A 13,548-nucleotide genomic window follows, 5' to 3' on the forward strand; every position below is an offset into this window, starting at 1 on the left:
AATAATAACCGAAGTATTCAAACCTCAGGTCGTCTCTCAAAGGAATTGCAGTGAAGTGTTCTTGCTATTGGTTATGGATTGTATATCTTTGGAGTTTTGGATAAGAAACATGAAAGATAAATTGTAAAAAAAGTAAACTAATAGCTAAGAAAGCTCTTGGCAAGGTATGAGATCTAGAAGTCCTATCCTCATTATCGTCATCTATTGTGACATCAATTGTCCATTGCTCCCACTTAGTCAACCTCTAACTATGAAGGAAAGTCAAGAAGATAAATCAATTTAATTCCTCAAGTCCTAGTCAACTCCTAAGGAAAGACTAGAGTTAGTGGAATTCAAATCAATTAGCAACTTTCAATTATCAATCAACAAAGGAGTTTGATAACTCAAGAGTCTCCAATTACTCAACCAAGGCCAAGAGGAGAAAAATCTACTCTATAATCCAACCAAGCATTTTGTCAAACACTTGGAAGGCATAAAAGGAAAGTAAAATCAAATTGCAAGAAAAGTAAATCTACAACTACTAATTGCAAGGAATTAACAACAATAAAGCAAATCAACAATAAAGGAAATCAAACATGGAATTGCATTAAAGAGAAATAGAAGAAACAAAAGTGCATCAACGTAAAGGTAAAGAATTACAAGAATGAAATACAAAACTAGAGAGAGGAAAGGTAGATGAATAAGAAATTGTAAAGGAAAGTAAATCAAAGCATGAAATTAACCTAGATCTAAGAAATCCTAATCTAACTTAATCCTAATTCTAGAGAGAAGAGAGAGCTTCTCTCTCTAGAAACTAACTAAAGCCTTCCCTCCAAAAATTCAATTATGACTCCTTCTAACTAAAAGCTCCCCCTTATCTCCTCTTGATTTCTGCATATAATAGGCTCATAATTGAGTTGGATTTGGGCATGGGAAGCCCAGAATTCGCCCCCAGCGTTTTGCCTTTAATGAAGCCATGTACGAGTGTCGACGTGGACGCGTGGGTCACGCGTACGCGTCGCTTGGCAATTTGCGTTCCACGCGTACGCGTCATGTACGCGTATGCGTCACCTGGCGAGTTTCATCTTCCACACGTGCGCGTCTGCTACGTGTGCGCATGGGGTGAATTTCTCCCAATCCTTGATTTTTCATGATTTCTCCACTTTGCATGCTTTTCTCTCCATTCCTTTGATCAATTCCTAGCCTTTTCAACCTGAAATCACTCAACAAACACATCAAGGCATCTAGTAGAATCAAAGGTGAATTAAAATTAATCAATTAAGGGCCTAAAAAGTATGTTTTCACTCTTAAGCACAAATAGGGAGAATATATAAACTATGCTATTTTAGTGGATAGATGTGGAAAAAAGGGTGATAAAATCCCCTAAATTCAGCATAGAATGCACCACCAAATAGTGGTGCATCATTAGGATTAAACAAGGTGGCCATAACCTAAGTCTCCACTACGGTTATTGTTGTATATCTTGACCAACATGGCTAGGACCTCCCTCATGTTAGGCGTAGCTTGTGGTGACTCATTTGTGCCTTTAACCCCAACTTGTAATAGCTCAAGCATCTCATCTTCACCGTCCATGACCAAAACTGGCTCAGAATGGCTCAACCCCAGAACTCTCCTAGCCCATTCAACCAAGCACTCTTCATCACCATCCACTACTCTTCTCCTAGTTGCAATCTCCATAGTCAAAACCCCATAACTATACACATTACCCTTTGTTGTTGCTTGCATTGTTTGTCTATATTCCGGTGCAACATATCCTACCCTACTGTTCTAACCACCATTGTGCTAATATGAGAATCCTCAACATCAACAAATCTTGCAAGTCCAAATTCTGTGACTTTGGCATTACCATCGTTGTCTAGTAACACATTGCTAGCCTTAACATTTCTATGAACAATTAAAGGGTAGCATTCATGGTGCAAATAGACCAATGCTATTGCCACATCAATTGAAGGGGTTGTATGAGATGTTGAATGTGCTAAGCTCAACCAAGATCAACAATCTTGAAGGAATTGACCCTGAGAAATTGTTCTAAGATAAATCAAGATCCTGAAGAGACTTCATATTGCTGATTTCGCCTGGATTTTTGCTTGAGAAATTGTTTCTGGAGATGTTTAAGACTATAAGTGCCATGTTTAAAATCACTGATGGGAACTTTCCAGAGAACTTGTTATCCCCAAATTACAACATGCTGAAGTTCACCATATTATCAATTTCTGTAGGTACTTCACCACTGAGTTAGTTTCCACTTAATTGAATATAACCACCTATCTATGATGATTTAGAGGAAGAATCATATGCAATGTAGAGAAAACACCTTAGCCTTTAAGAAGTTTGTACCAAAGGCTTCTACAATTCTTCCTTGTGAGGACAGTATACACAAACTTGTATAGAGGGTAATCAGCCGGTAACCATCTCCTCATTGCTGAGCACATCCACTATTTCCAGAAATGATTTTGCCAATACTTTTTCTTCTGCTCAATTCAAATGTGGCCATTGCATTTCTTCTAATTCTGGCCAATTCTGTAGGTAAGCTTCCAGAGAGCTTGTTGTTTGCAAGATTCAACCATAACAAGCTAGAGCAATTTTCCAACTCTGGTGAGATTTCATCGATTAAAAAATTATTCGAAAGCATTAGCCATAGCAATGAACTCAATTTTTCAAGGGGTTGGAGGGATTGAGCCATTGAAATTGTTGAAGGCAAGATCAAGTGCTTGAAGGTTGGTCAAATTTCGAAGTTCAACTGGAATTGGTCCACTGAACTTGTTGTAGGTTAAGGTTAAGAAAGTGAGACCTGACAATTGAGAGATTTCAAGAGGTAATAGACCTGAAAAGTTGTTGAAGCTTAGATCTAATCGGCAAAGATTTGTCAATGAGAAAATTCTTGATGTGAGCAATCCTCCAGTGTAGGAATTTGATTGAAAGAAAAGAAACTTAACTTGCTTAAATTTCCCAAAAATCACTTGGTCATTTGCCAAGTTTCATGTCTAATCATTTAATTACTTCTATTGGTGATAAAATATTCTGGTTGTCAATATTTTGTTATGGTATATATGTACATAGATACATGTTTCTATCATTAGATGCTTCTACTGGAGAACTTATGTGATTACATTTACTAAAGTTCTGAAATTGATGTTATAATTTGTTGTGTACCATAGGCTAGTTATTTTATTCATTTGATCAAATTTAGGCTTGATGTTTGTGTTGAGTTTTAGGATTCTGAAGCTCATGCTTCACATTCAATTGGTTTATTGTGTATTAAATAGAACATTTTTTCTATTTATGGATTAGTGTAGTCTGCATGTTATTTCTATTTATCCACCTATAATCACTGACAGAAATGCAATAAAACCCTTAGTTTTATGTACAATGTGGTATTTATTTTCGTGTGGTTATTAAGGACTCTATCTCCTACATTTAATTAGGATAGAAAAGTATGTTGTTAGTAGATTTTTAGTTCTTATTGAGGTTCTAAGATATGGTAAACTTTTGATTGTATCTTTTAATATTATTTATAAGTTACAGAAAAAAGATTTAATGATTATCGGCTACTCCTAATGGGGTTGTGACTCTACCAGGTTGAGTACATTTTTATGATAAACACATGTTCACTCTTAACTCTTACATTTCTTTGCCAAAATCATCCAGGTTCCTTAACAAGATGACTAGTTTCGTAGGTTCAAGGAGGTTCGATTTCATTCTCTTCTTATCTCTTATCAATCAAAAAATACTTGAGGGTAGAAAATGAACTAGGAACATAAATACTATTTACAAATGTTAACAAATAACAGCAAAATCTAGTTACATAGACCAAACGACTTAAAATAAACACATAATTATATAAAATAATGCTACAAGTTCAGTCTTTAAAGAGAATCGAATCTCATGAATGCAGCCTTCTTCTTCTTCTTCTTCTTCTTATGCTGTTGTTTTATTCACTGCACTGAGCTACTGAGCAGACCAAAGTAGTAGCAGTTATTGAATAGCTACTACTTTTAAAGCTCTTATTTATTTATATAAATTTTTTTTGGAAACTTGGTATTGTGCGACTCGAACTATGGTTATTTAAACTGACGTTGGCATGAGAAACCATGATGCTTTGCTTAATTGTATGCTAATTTTTCCCTTTTTTTCCTTTTGTATTTCAGAGGTAGGAGAATAACGTTAAATGGACGAAGGGATCTTGACCAAGTTGTTGGGAGAACTCTGTTTGCTTCTTGAGAATGGCATCATACTATTGAGAACTGATGGTGGCCCTCTACTAGGATTTAATTTTGCTCTGAAGATAATATCTTTTTTTTTTCGCTTGTTTGTATCTATTTTAGTTTGGAATTTTGGGTGAGGCTTTCATTTAATATTACCGTGTTATCACGTGTAAGAATGAAACAGATGGAGTTATTGATTTTTATGAAAAGAGTTATGGATTTAGTTTAATTTTTAAGGAATATCTTACTAAAATTTGATCTTAAATTATGCTAAAGCATCAAAAGTTTGAGAAAGAACAAAATAAAAGTTAAATTTGGTTGAATATTTGTGACTTTTAAATGTCATTAATTAATTTAAGAAATACCAGTAAAGTTGATTTTAGATTGTATAGTAATCTACGAGTATATGTCATTTGGCAAGGATTCTAACTGATAATAATTTTCAAGAAAATATACACTTGTCTTGGCATGGAAAAGTCATAAGTTATCAATTATGATCAATACTAATGGGAAAAAAACAAAAGTAATGAATAGCTAGCAGAGATTTAAATTTTTTAGAGGAAGGAAGCCATATAGATATTAAGTAAAAGAGATTAAACTAACAACTCTAAATATAAACCAAACACGACTACATGACAATTATAGATTTTTAATTTTTGTTTGAATCTTTTTGCTTATACTTATTGTAATTCCTGGTAACAGAGTCAATGACATTATGCAGCATTAAGTTGTGGGGCCTTAGAATCAAATCTAAAGTAAGTCGCATCCTTGTAGCGTCATTAACCTAAAAAAATATAAATATTTTAAGTTACTAACAAAACCATGCACACTAGTAAATGAGGTACTATTTATCTTTTTTTTTTCAAGCAAAAAAAATTTACATTTATTGTATAACTATATGTCTTCATGTAGTTTATCATTCAAGTTGCCACCCATACCCCACAATCATTACTATGTTAAATAAGACACAGTTAGCTTATGCAGAAAAATATTTCAAAGAGAAAAATACAAATACAGATATTCCTTACGAGCCAAGAACTTGTTCTCCTATTTCTAACATATCTACAAATGCAAATTTAAGTATCCACAGCCTAAATAGAGTGTTGTAATTATAGAACGAGTCATACTTGAGCATATCTTTTAGATATTTGGCCTATTCATGTAGGAAAAAAATAAATAAATGATGATATTTGAAACTTCTAAAAAAATATCATAATTTAAAAAAAATAGAAAAAAGTTAATTTACCAGTTTTACAATAGTCGATCTCTTTTCCTCTTTATTTGAAACAATCGGTAGGGAGTCTAGCAGAATTATTTGATGATTGCACAGATAAAAAACAACTAGATACCAATGCATGTTGTTCTTGTTGACAGGTAAAAAAATTTAGTACTAACTTTTATGTATTAGAATATTACTAGATATAAAAAATTTTAAAAATAAAAAGTATAGCTTAGTTCATAAAGATAAAAGCCATTAAACAATGAAAAAAATAAAATATACAATAAATCATATACCTTTTCTCTTCATAAACTCTATTCACGAATTCTTTTTGATAATATTTCAACAAAACTTTAATTTTGGTATCACATTTGAGTATGAATTGCTGAATTTAATAGTTAGGGGTAAAGTCAGTGACAATAATTATATAATAAGATAAAATAAATAAAAACAGTAACAAGCCTGAAAAAGAGATGGCGTGCAGAAAACATAGCTGGCAAATACCAATGTGTTTGACATCATATTCCTGTCTCCTGCATAGTTAGCATCGTAGCTACTAAATCCAACACCTATGTGGTAATTAATAAATTTATTAAGAATTGAAAGTATGCTAGAGATAGTAACTTAATTATGCACTTACATCCCCATGCACCCATTTTTTGGGAATTAATGACTTAAAATTGTAATGAGTTCGCTAAACTTGTTTGTTGTCGCCAATACCTCATCACTACAAACATCAAACACGTTAATCTTGCACCGTTTTTTAAAGCTTTAATAGATATATAATGAGATATGTAACCTTCTTTTATTTGGTGCAAGCACATAGGTTGCCATTTTAATATTTAAGTCATCCAAATCCATGTATGTAGGAGGCTTAAATCAAACCGGGATCCATTGCAAAATAAAAAAATTGGTGAGATTACTAAGTTATGTAACCTTAGATGATTGACGCGAATTCTTGTGATATGCAAACTTACATATGGCTATTAATTCTCTGTTTATTGTGCTTGGCCTTTTTGTTGTTTAGGGAACACATGCTAATAGAATATCCACTTGATGTACTCTTTTTTAAGAGTTCCTTTTGTTCTTTGGTTAGAGATTTGTGTGAGTTTCTCAGTGTAATTTTTTATTTTTTAAAAATTTATCTTTAATAGAGACAGTATTCACACCAACCATATTCTCAGACAAATGTGAATTCCAGACAATTTTTTTCTTGGCCGTAGATACCTTCTTATCGTGTACACTTGTATGCTTTGATGCTTTCTTGTTTGTACCAGAGTCAGACTGATGATGCTGTGGAGACTTTATCAGTTTAAGAATTTTATCTGTATCTCTTGGATTAGTAGATTGAAAAGGATATAAGGGAGTAGGAGGCCAAAAATTTGTGACAGTTGGACTTACGATAAATGATGGTAGGAATAGGTTGTATAGTGATGGATGCATGGTTGTCGGAGATTGGTTAGAATATACTGCAGCAGTATAAAAATAATGGTACATAGAATAGAAATATTGAGATATGTGAGGTATATGGTTGAATTACGGATATGTAAAAGTTGGTTATCAATAACATTAATACTAACATTTCTTGTGTCTTTTTTTTCTCGCTATGTTGAGGTGGTCCGAATGATTCTCACTTACTCATGTCAAGCACCCAAGCATATATGTAACACAATTAGAATAATATTGTGAATATAATTTACTAATGACATGTTTAAATATGTCTTTATATATAGTTCAAATTTTTACTTGCTCGTTCTTTATTTTTGAGAAATTCTTTTAAAAAGATTTTATTATTTTATATTTATGTTATATCATATGCATCTTTTATGAGTGTAATTCAAAAAAATTTACTATTTAAAATAAATATTATTTTTATTTAAAAATATTGAAATAGATATTATTTTCATAACTTATTATTATTCTTCGTAATAATAAATATATAATTTTTAATAATAACTATATTATATTTTTAAAATTATATATTATTGAAAACTTATTATTTTTATTTAGACATTATTCATAGTATATATTATTATTCAAATTTACGTTATAATAAAAACATAATTTTTAATAATAAATATATAGTTTTTAAATTATATATAACTGAAATTTATTATTTTATCTAAAAATTATTTACGGTAGATATCAATATTCAAACTTATTATTAGTCTACATGATATTGTCATTTAAACTTGTAATTTTTATATATAATATTGATTTTGACTAAATATATAATTTATTTAAAAATAAAATTGGTGTAATTTATTTTAATTATAACACTAATAAGATTGTCAATAATTAGATTGAATTTATATTTAATATAAATTCACCTTAAATTGATATATAATAGCGACTCTCTTTTATTATTGTTATGTATTTATTTCTGAAACACATAAAATCATAAGTTAATTACAATAGTAAAAAACAAGTAAAAATAATTGGACTGCTTCTGTTGAGGTGGTGCACAAAATCACAATCACACTTTTACAATTCCGCACAACTAACCAGCAAGTGCACTGGGTCGTCAAAGTAATACCTTACGTGAGTAAGGGTCGATCCCACGGAGATTGTCGGCTTGAAGCAAGCTATGGTTATCTTGTAACTCTTAGTCAAGATATCAATAATTCTCAGATTTAATTGTAAAAAGTAAAAGAACATGAAATAAATACTTGTTTTGCAGTAATGGAGAACAGGTTGAGGTTTTGGAGATGCTCTATCTTCTGAATCTCTGCTTTCCTACTGTCTTCTTCTTCATGCACGCAAGGCTCCTTCCATGACAAGCTGTATGTTGGTGGATCACCTATGTCAATAGCTACCATTCGTCCTCTCAGTGAAAATGGTCCAAATGCGCTGTCACCGCACGGCTAATCATCTGTCAGTTCTCACTCATGTTGGAATAGGATCCATTGATCCTTTTGCGTCTGTCATTACGCCCAGCACTCGTGAGTTTGAAGCTCGTCACAGTCATCCCTTCCCAGATCCTACTCGGAATACCACAGATAAGGTTTAGACTTTTCGGATCTCAGGAATGGCCGCCAATAATTCTAGCCTATACCACGAAGGTTCTAATCTTAGATTAGAAACCCAAGAGATATGCACTTAAGCTATTACAGATAGAACAGAGGTGGTTGTCAGGCACGCGTTCATAGGTGAGAATAATGATGAGTGTCACGGATCATCACATTCATCAAGTTGAAGTGCGAGTGAATATCTTAGAATAGAAACAAGCGTGATAGAATGGAAAACAGTAGTAATTGCATTAATTCATCGAGACACAGCAGAGCTCCTCACCCCCAACCATGGGGTTTAGAGACTCATGCCGTCAGAAATACAATATGAAACGTGTAAAGTGTCATCAGGTCTGTAAATACGATAGCAAAAGGTCCTATTTATAGAAAACTAGTAGCCTAGGGTTTACAGAAATGAGTAAATGATGCAGAATCTACTTCCGGGCCCACTTGGTGTGTTCTTGGACTGAGCATTGAAGATTTCATGTGTAGAGACTTTTCTTGGACTTAAACGCCAGCTTTTGTGCCAGTTTGGGCATTTAACTCCAGCTTTTATGCCAGTTCTGGTGTTTTGACGCCATAATTTTTATGCTGACTTGGAACGCCGGTTTGGGCCATCAAATCTCGGGCAAAGTATAAACTATTATATATTGCTGGAAAGTCCAGGATGTCCACTTTCCAACGCAATTGAGAGCGCGCCAATTGGGCTTCTGTAGCTCCAGAAAATCCACTTCGAGTGCAGGGAGGTCAGAATCGAACAGCATCTGCAGTCCTTTTTCAGCCTCTGAATTAGATTTTTGCTCAGGTCCCTCAATTTCAGCCAGAAAATACCTGAAATTATAGAAAAATACAAAAACTCATAGTAAAGTCCAGAAATGTGATTTTTATTTAAAAACTAATAAAAATATAATAAAAAGTAATTAAAACATACTAAAAACTACCTAAAAACAATGCCAAAAAGCGTATAAATTATCCGCTCATCACAACACCAAACTTAAATTGTTGCTTGTCCCCAAGCAACTAAAAACAAGATATGATAAAAAGAAGAGAATATACAATAAATTCCGAAAATATCTATGAAAATCAGTCTTAATTAGATGAGCGGGGCTCTTAGCTTTTTGCTTCTGAACAGTTTTGGCATCTCACTTTATCCTTTGAAGTTCAGAATGATTGGCATCTATAGGAACTCAGAATTCAGATAGTGTTATTGATTCTCCTAGTTCAGTATGTTGATTCTTGAACACAGTTACTTTATGAGTCTTGGCCGTGACCCTATGCATTTTGTTTTCTAGTATTACCACTGGATACATAAATGCCACAGACACATAACTGGGTGAACCTTTTCAGATTGTGACTCAGCTTTGCTAGAGTCCCCAATTAGAGGTGTCCAGAGCTCTTAAGCACACTCTTTTTTCTTTGGACCACGACTTTAACCGCTTAGTCTCAAGCTTCTTACTTGACACCTTCACGCCACAAGCACATGGTTAGGGACAGCTTGGCTTAGCCGCTTAGGCCAGGATTTTATTCCTGTAGGCCCTCCTATCCATTGATGCTCAAAGCCTTGGATCCCTTTTTTTTTTACCCTTGCTTTTTGGTTTAAAGGGCTATTGGCTTTTTCTTCTTGCTTTTTCTTTTTCTTTCTTTTTCTTTTTCTATTTTTTTCGCAAGCTTTGTATTCACTGCTTTTTCTTGCTTCAAGAATCATTTTTATGATTTTTCAGATTATCAATAACATTTCTCCTTTTCCATTATTCTTTCAAGAGACAACAATTTTAACATTCATAAACAACAAATTCAAAAATATGCACTGTTCAAGCATTCATTCAGAAAGACAAAAAGCATTGCCACCACATCAAAATAATTAAACTATTTTAAAATTCAAAATTCACGTACTTCTTTTTCTTTTTCAGAAAATATTTTTCATTTTAAGAAAGGTGATGGGTTCATAGGACATTCATAGCTTTAAGTCATAGACACCAAGACACTAATGATCATGTAATAAAAACACAAACATAGATAAACATAAAGCATAGAAAATAAAAAAAAACAAAAAAATAAGAATAAGGAAGTTAAAGAACGGGTCCACCTTAGTGATGGCGGCTTGTTCTTCCTCTTGAAGATCTTATGAAGTGCTTTAGCTCCTCTATGTCTCTTCCTTGCCTTTGCTGCTTCTCTCTCATGGCCTTTTGGTCCTCTCTAATTTCATGGAGGATAGTGGGACGCTCTTGTTGAGGTCCATGAGTGGGCTCTCTTGTTTGTTCCATCCTTTTCTTAGTGATGGGATTTTGAGATGAATCTCTCCATCTCCCATGACTCAGAGGTGGAAGCTTTTGCCTTCCCTTTCCTCTTTCTAGAGGTTTCTCCGGCCTTAGGTGCCATAAATGGTTATGGAAACACAAAAAGTAATGCTTTTTCCACACCAAACTTAGAAGGTTTGCTCGTCCTCGAGCAAAAGAAGAAAGAAGGGAGGAGAAGAAGAATAAAATGGAGGAGATGGAGAGGTGTGAGTGGTTAAGAGGTGATGGGGAAGAATATTTTGGGAAGGGTGTTATTGGAATGTGTGAAGAAGAGAGAGGTTGAGTTGAGGTAGGTGGGGATCCTGTGGGGTTCATAGATCCTGAGGTGTCAAGGATTTCTCATCCCTGCACCATTCTGGCGTGTAAACGCCCCTTTGAGTGCCAATCCTAGCGTTAAACACCAGGTTGCTGCCCATTTCTGGCGTTAAACGCCAGTCTTGTGCCCTTTTCTGGCATTAAACGCCCAGAATGGTGCCAGACTGGGCGTTTAACGCCCATTCTGCTACCCTTACTGGCGTTTGAACGCCAGTAAGCTCCTCCTCTAGGGTGTGCTGTTTTTAATGCTGTTTTTCATTATGTTTTTGCTTTTTTAGTTGTTTTTGTGACTCCACATGATCATCAACCTAAAGAAAATATAAAATAACAATGGTCAATAAATATATATAATTAAAGAACATTGGGTTGCCTCCCAATAAGCGCTTATTTATTGTCTTTAGCTGGACCTTGACTGAGCTTTATTCTAGTCTCAGTTTTGAGCATTCTTGCTCAAAATTGCTTTCAAGATAATGTTTAATTCTCTGTCCATTAACAATGAGCTTTTTGTCAGAGTCAATATCCTGAAGTTCAACATATCCATATGGTGACACACTTGTAATCACATATGGTCCCCTCCACCGGGATTTCAATTTTCCGGGGAATAATCTGAGCCTAGAGTTAAACAGCAGAACCTTCTGTCCTGGTTCAAAGACTCTAGATGATAGTTTCTTGTCATGCCACCTTTTTGCTTTCTCCTTATAAATTTTTGCATTTTCAAAAGCATTGAGTCTGAATTCCTCTAGCTCATTCAGCTGGAGCAATCTTTCCTCTCCAGCTAACTTAGCATCTAGGTTTAGGAATCTGGTTGCCCAGTAGGCTTTATGTTCCAGTTCCACGGGCAGATGACAGGCCTTTCCATACACAAGCTGGTATGGAGAGGTTCCTATAGGAGTTTTGAATGCTGTTCTGTATGCCCACAGAGCATCATCCAAGCTTTTTGCCCAATCCTTTCTACGGGCAATTACAGTCCGTTCCAGGATTCTTTTTAGTTCTCTATTAGAGACTTCAGCCTGCCCATTTGTCTGTGGATGATATGGAGTTGCTACTTTATGGTTGATTCCATATCGGACCATAGCAGAGTAAAGCTGTTTATTGCAGAAATGAGTGCCCCCGTCACTGATGAGTACTCTGGGAACACCAAATCTGCTGAAGATATGTTTCTGGAGGAACTTCATCACTGTCTTAGTATCATTAGTGGGTGTGGCAATTGCTTCTACCCATTTAGATACGTAGTCTACTGCCACCAGAATGTACGTATTTGAGTATGATGGTAGGAAAGGACCCATGAAGTCAATACCCCATACATCAAATAACTCAATCTCTAAGATCCTTTGTTGAGGCATGGCATAACCATGAGGTAAGTTACCAGCTCTCTGGCAACTGTCACAGTTACGCACAAACTCTCGGGCATCTCTATGGAGAGTAGGCCAGTAGAACCCACATTGGAGGACCTTAGTGGCTATTCGCTCACCCCCGAAATATCCTCCATATTGTGATCCATGGCAATGCCATAGGATCTTCTGTGCCTCTTCTCTGGGCATGCATCTGCGGATCATTCCGTCTGCACATCTCTTAAAGAGATATGGTTCATCCCATAAGTAGTACTTTGCATCAGAAATTAGTTTTTTTGTTTGCTGCCTCCTGTACTCCTTGGGTATGAACCTCACAGCTTTATAATTTGCAATGTCTGCAAACCTTGGTGCTTCCCGAATGGCAAAGAGTTGCTCATCCGGAAAGGTCTCAGAGATCTCAGTAGGAGGGAGGGATGCCCCTGCTACTGGTTCTATCCGGGACAGGTGATCAGCTACCTGGTTCTCTGTCCCTTTTATGTCTCTTATTTCTATATCAAACTCTTGCAGAAGCAACACTCATCTTATGAGCCTGGGTTTTGAATCCTGCTTTGTGAGTAGATATTTAAGAGCAGCATGGTCAGTATACACAATCACTTTTGAACCTACTAAATAGGATCTAAACTTCTCAATGGCATAAACCACTGCAAGCAACTCTTTTTCTGTGGTTGTGTAGTTTTTTTTGTGCGTCATTTAGAACACGGCTGGCATAGTAAATGACGTGCAGAAGTTTGTTATGCCTCTGTCCTAATACCGCACCAATGGCATTGTCACTGGCATCACACATTAGTTCGAATGGTAATGTCCAGTCTGGTGCAGAAATTACTGGTGCTGTGACCAGCTTAGCTTTTAGAGTTTTAAACGCCTGCAGACACTCTGTGTCAAATACAAATGGTGTGTCAACAGCTAGCAGATTGCTCAAAGGTTTTGCAATATTTGAAAAATCCTTTATAAATCTCCTATAGAATCCTGCATGCCCCAGAAAGCTTCTGATTGCCTTAACATTGGCAGGTGGTGGTAATTTTTTAATTACCTCCACTTTAGCTTGATCCACCTCTATTCCCTTGTTTGAAATTTTATGCCCAAGGACAATTCCTTCAGTCACCATAAAGTGACATTTTTCCCAGTTTTAAACTAGGTTGGTCTCTTGGCATC

General features: G+C 35.1%; 2 pseudogenes; both read right to left on the reverse strand.

The window, feature by feature from the left end:
- Nucleotides 1-1,410: 1,410 nt before the first annotated feature.
- LOC148568829 (putative LRR receptor-like serine/threonine-protein kinase At1g74360 pseudogene) lies at nucleotides 1,411-1,943 on the reverse strand (annotated as a pseudogene).
- LOC148568830 (putative LRR receptor-like serine/threonine-protein kinase At1g74360) lies at nucleotides 1,942-3,066 on the reverse strand (annotated as a pseudogene).
- Nucleotides 3,067-13,548: the final 10,482 nt, after the last annotated feature.

The sequence above is a fragment of the Arachis ipaensis genome, chromosome B4, assembly GCF_059453495.1.
Source record: "Arachis ipaensis isolate K30076 ecotype BB chromosome B4, ASM5945349v1, whole genome shotgun sequence".
Classification (NCBI taxonomy): Eukaryota; Viridiplantae; Streptophyta; class Magnoliopsida; order Fabales; family Fabaceae; genus Arachis; species Arachis ipaensis.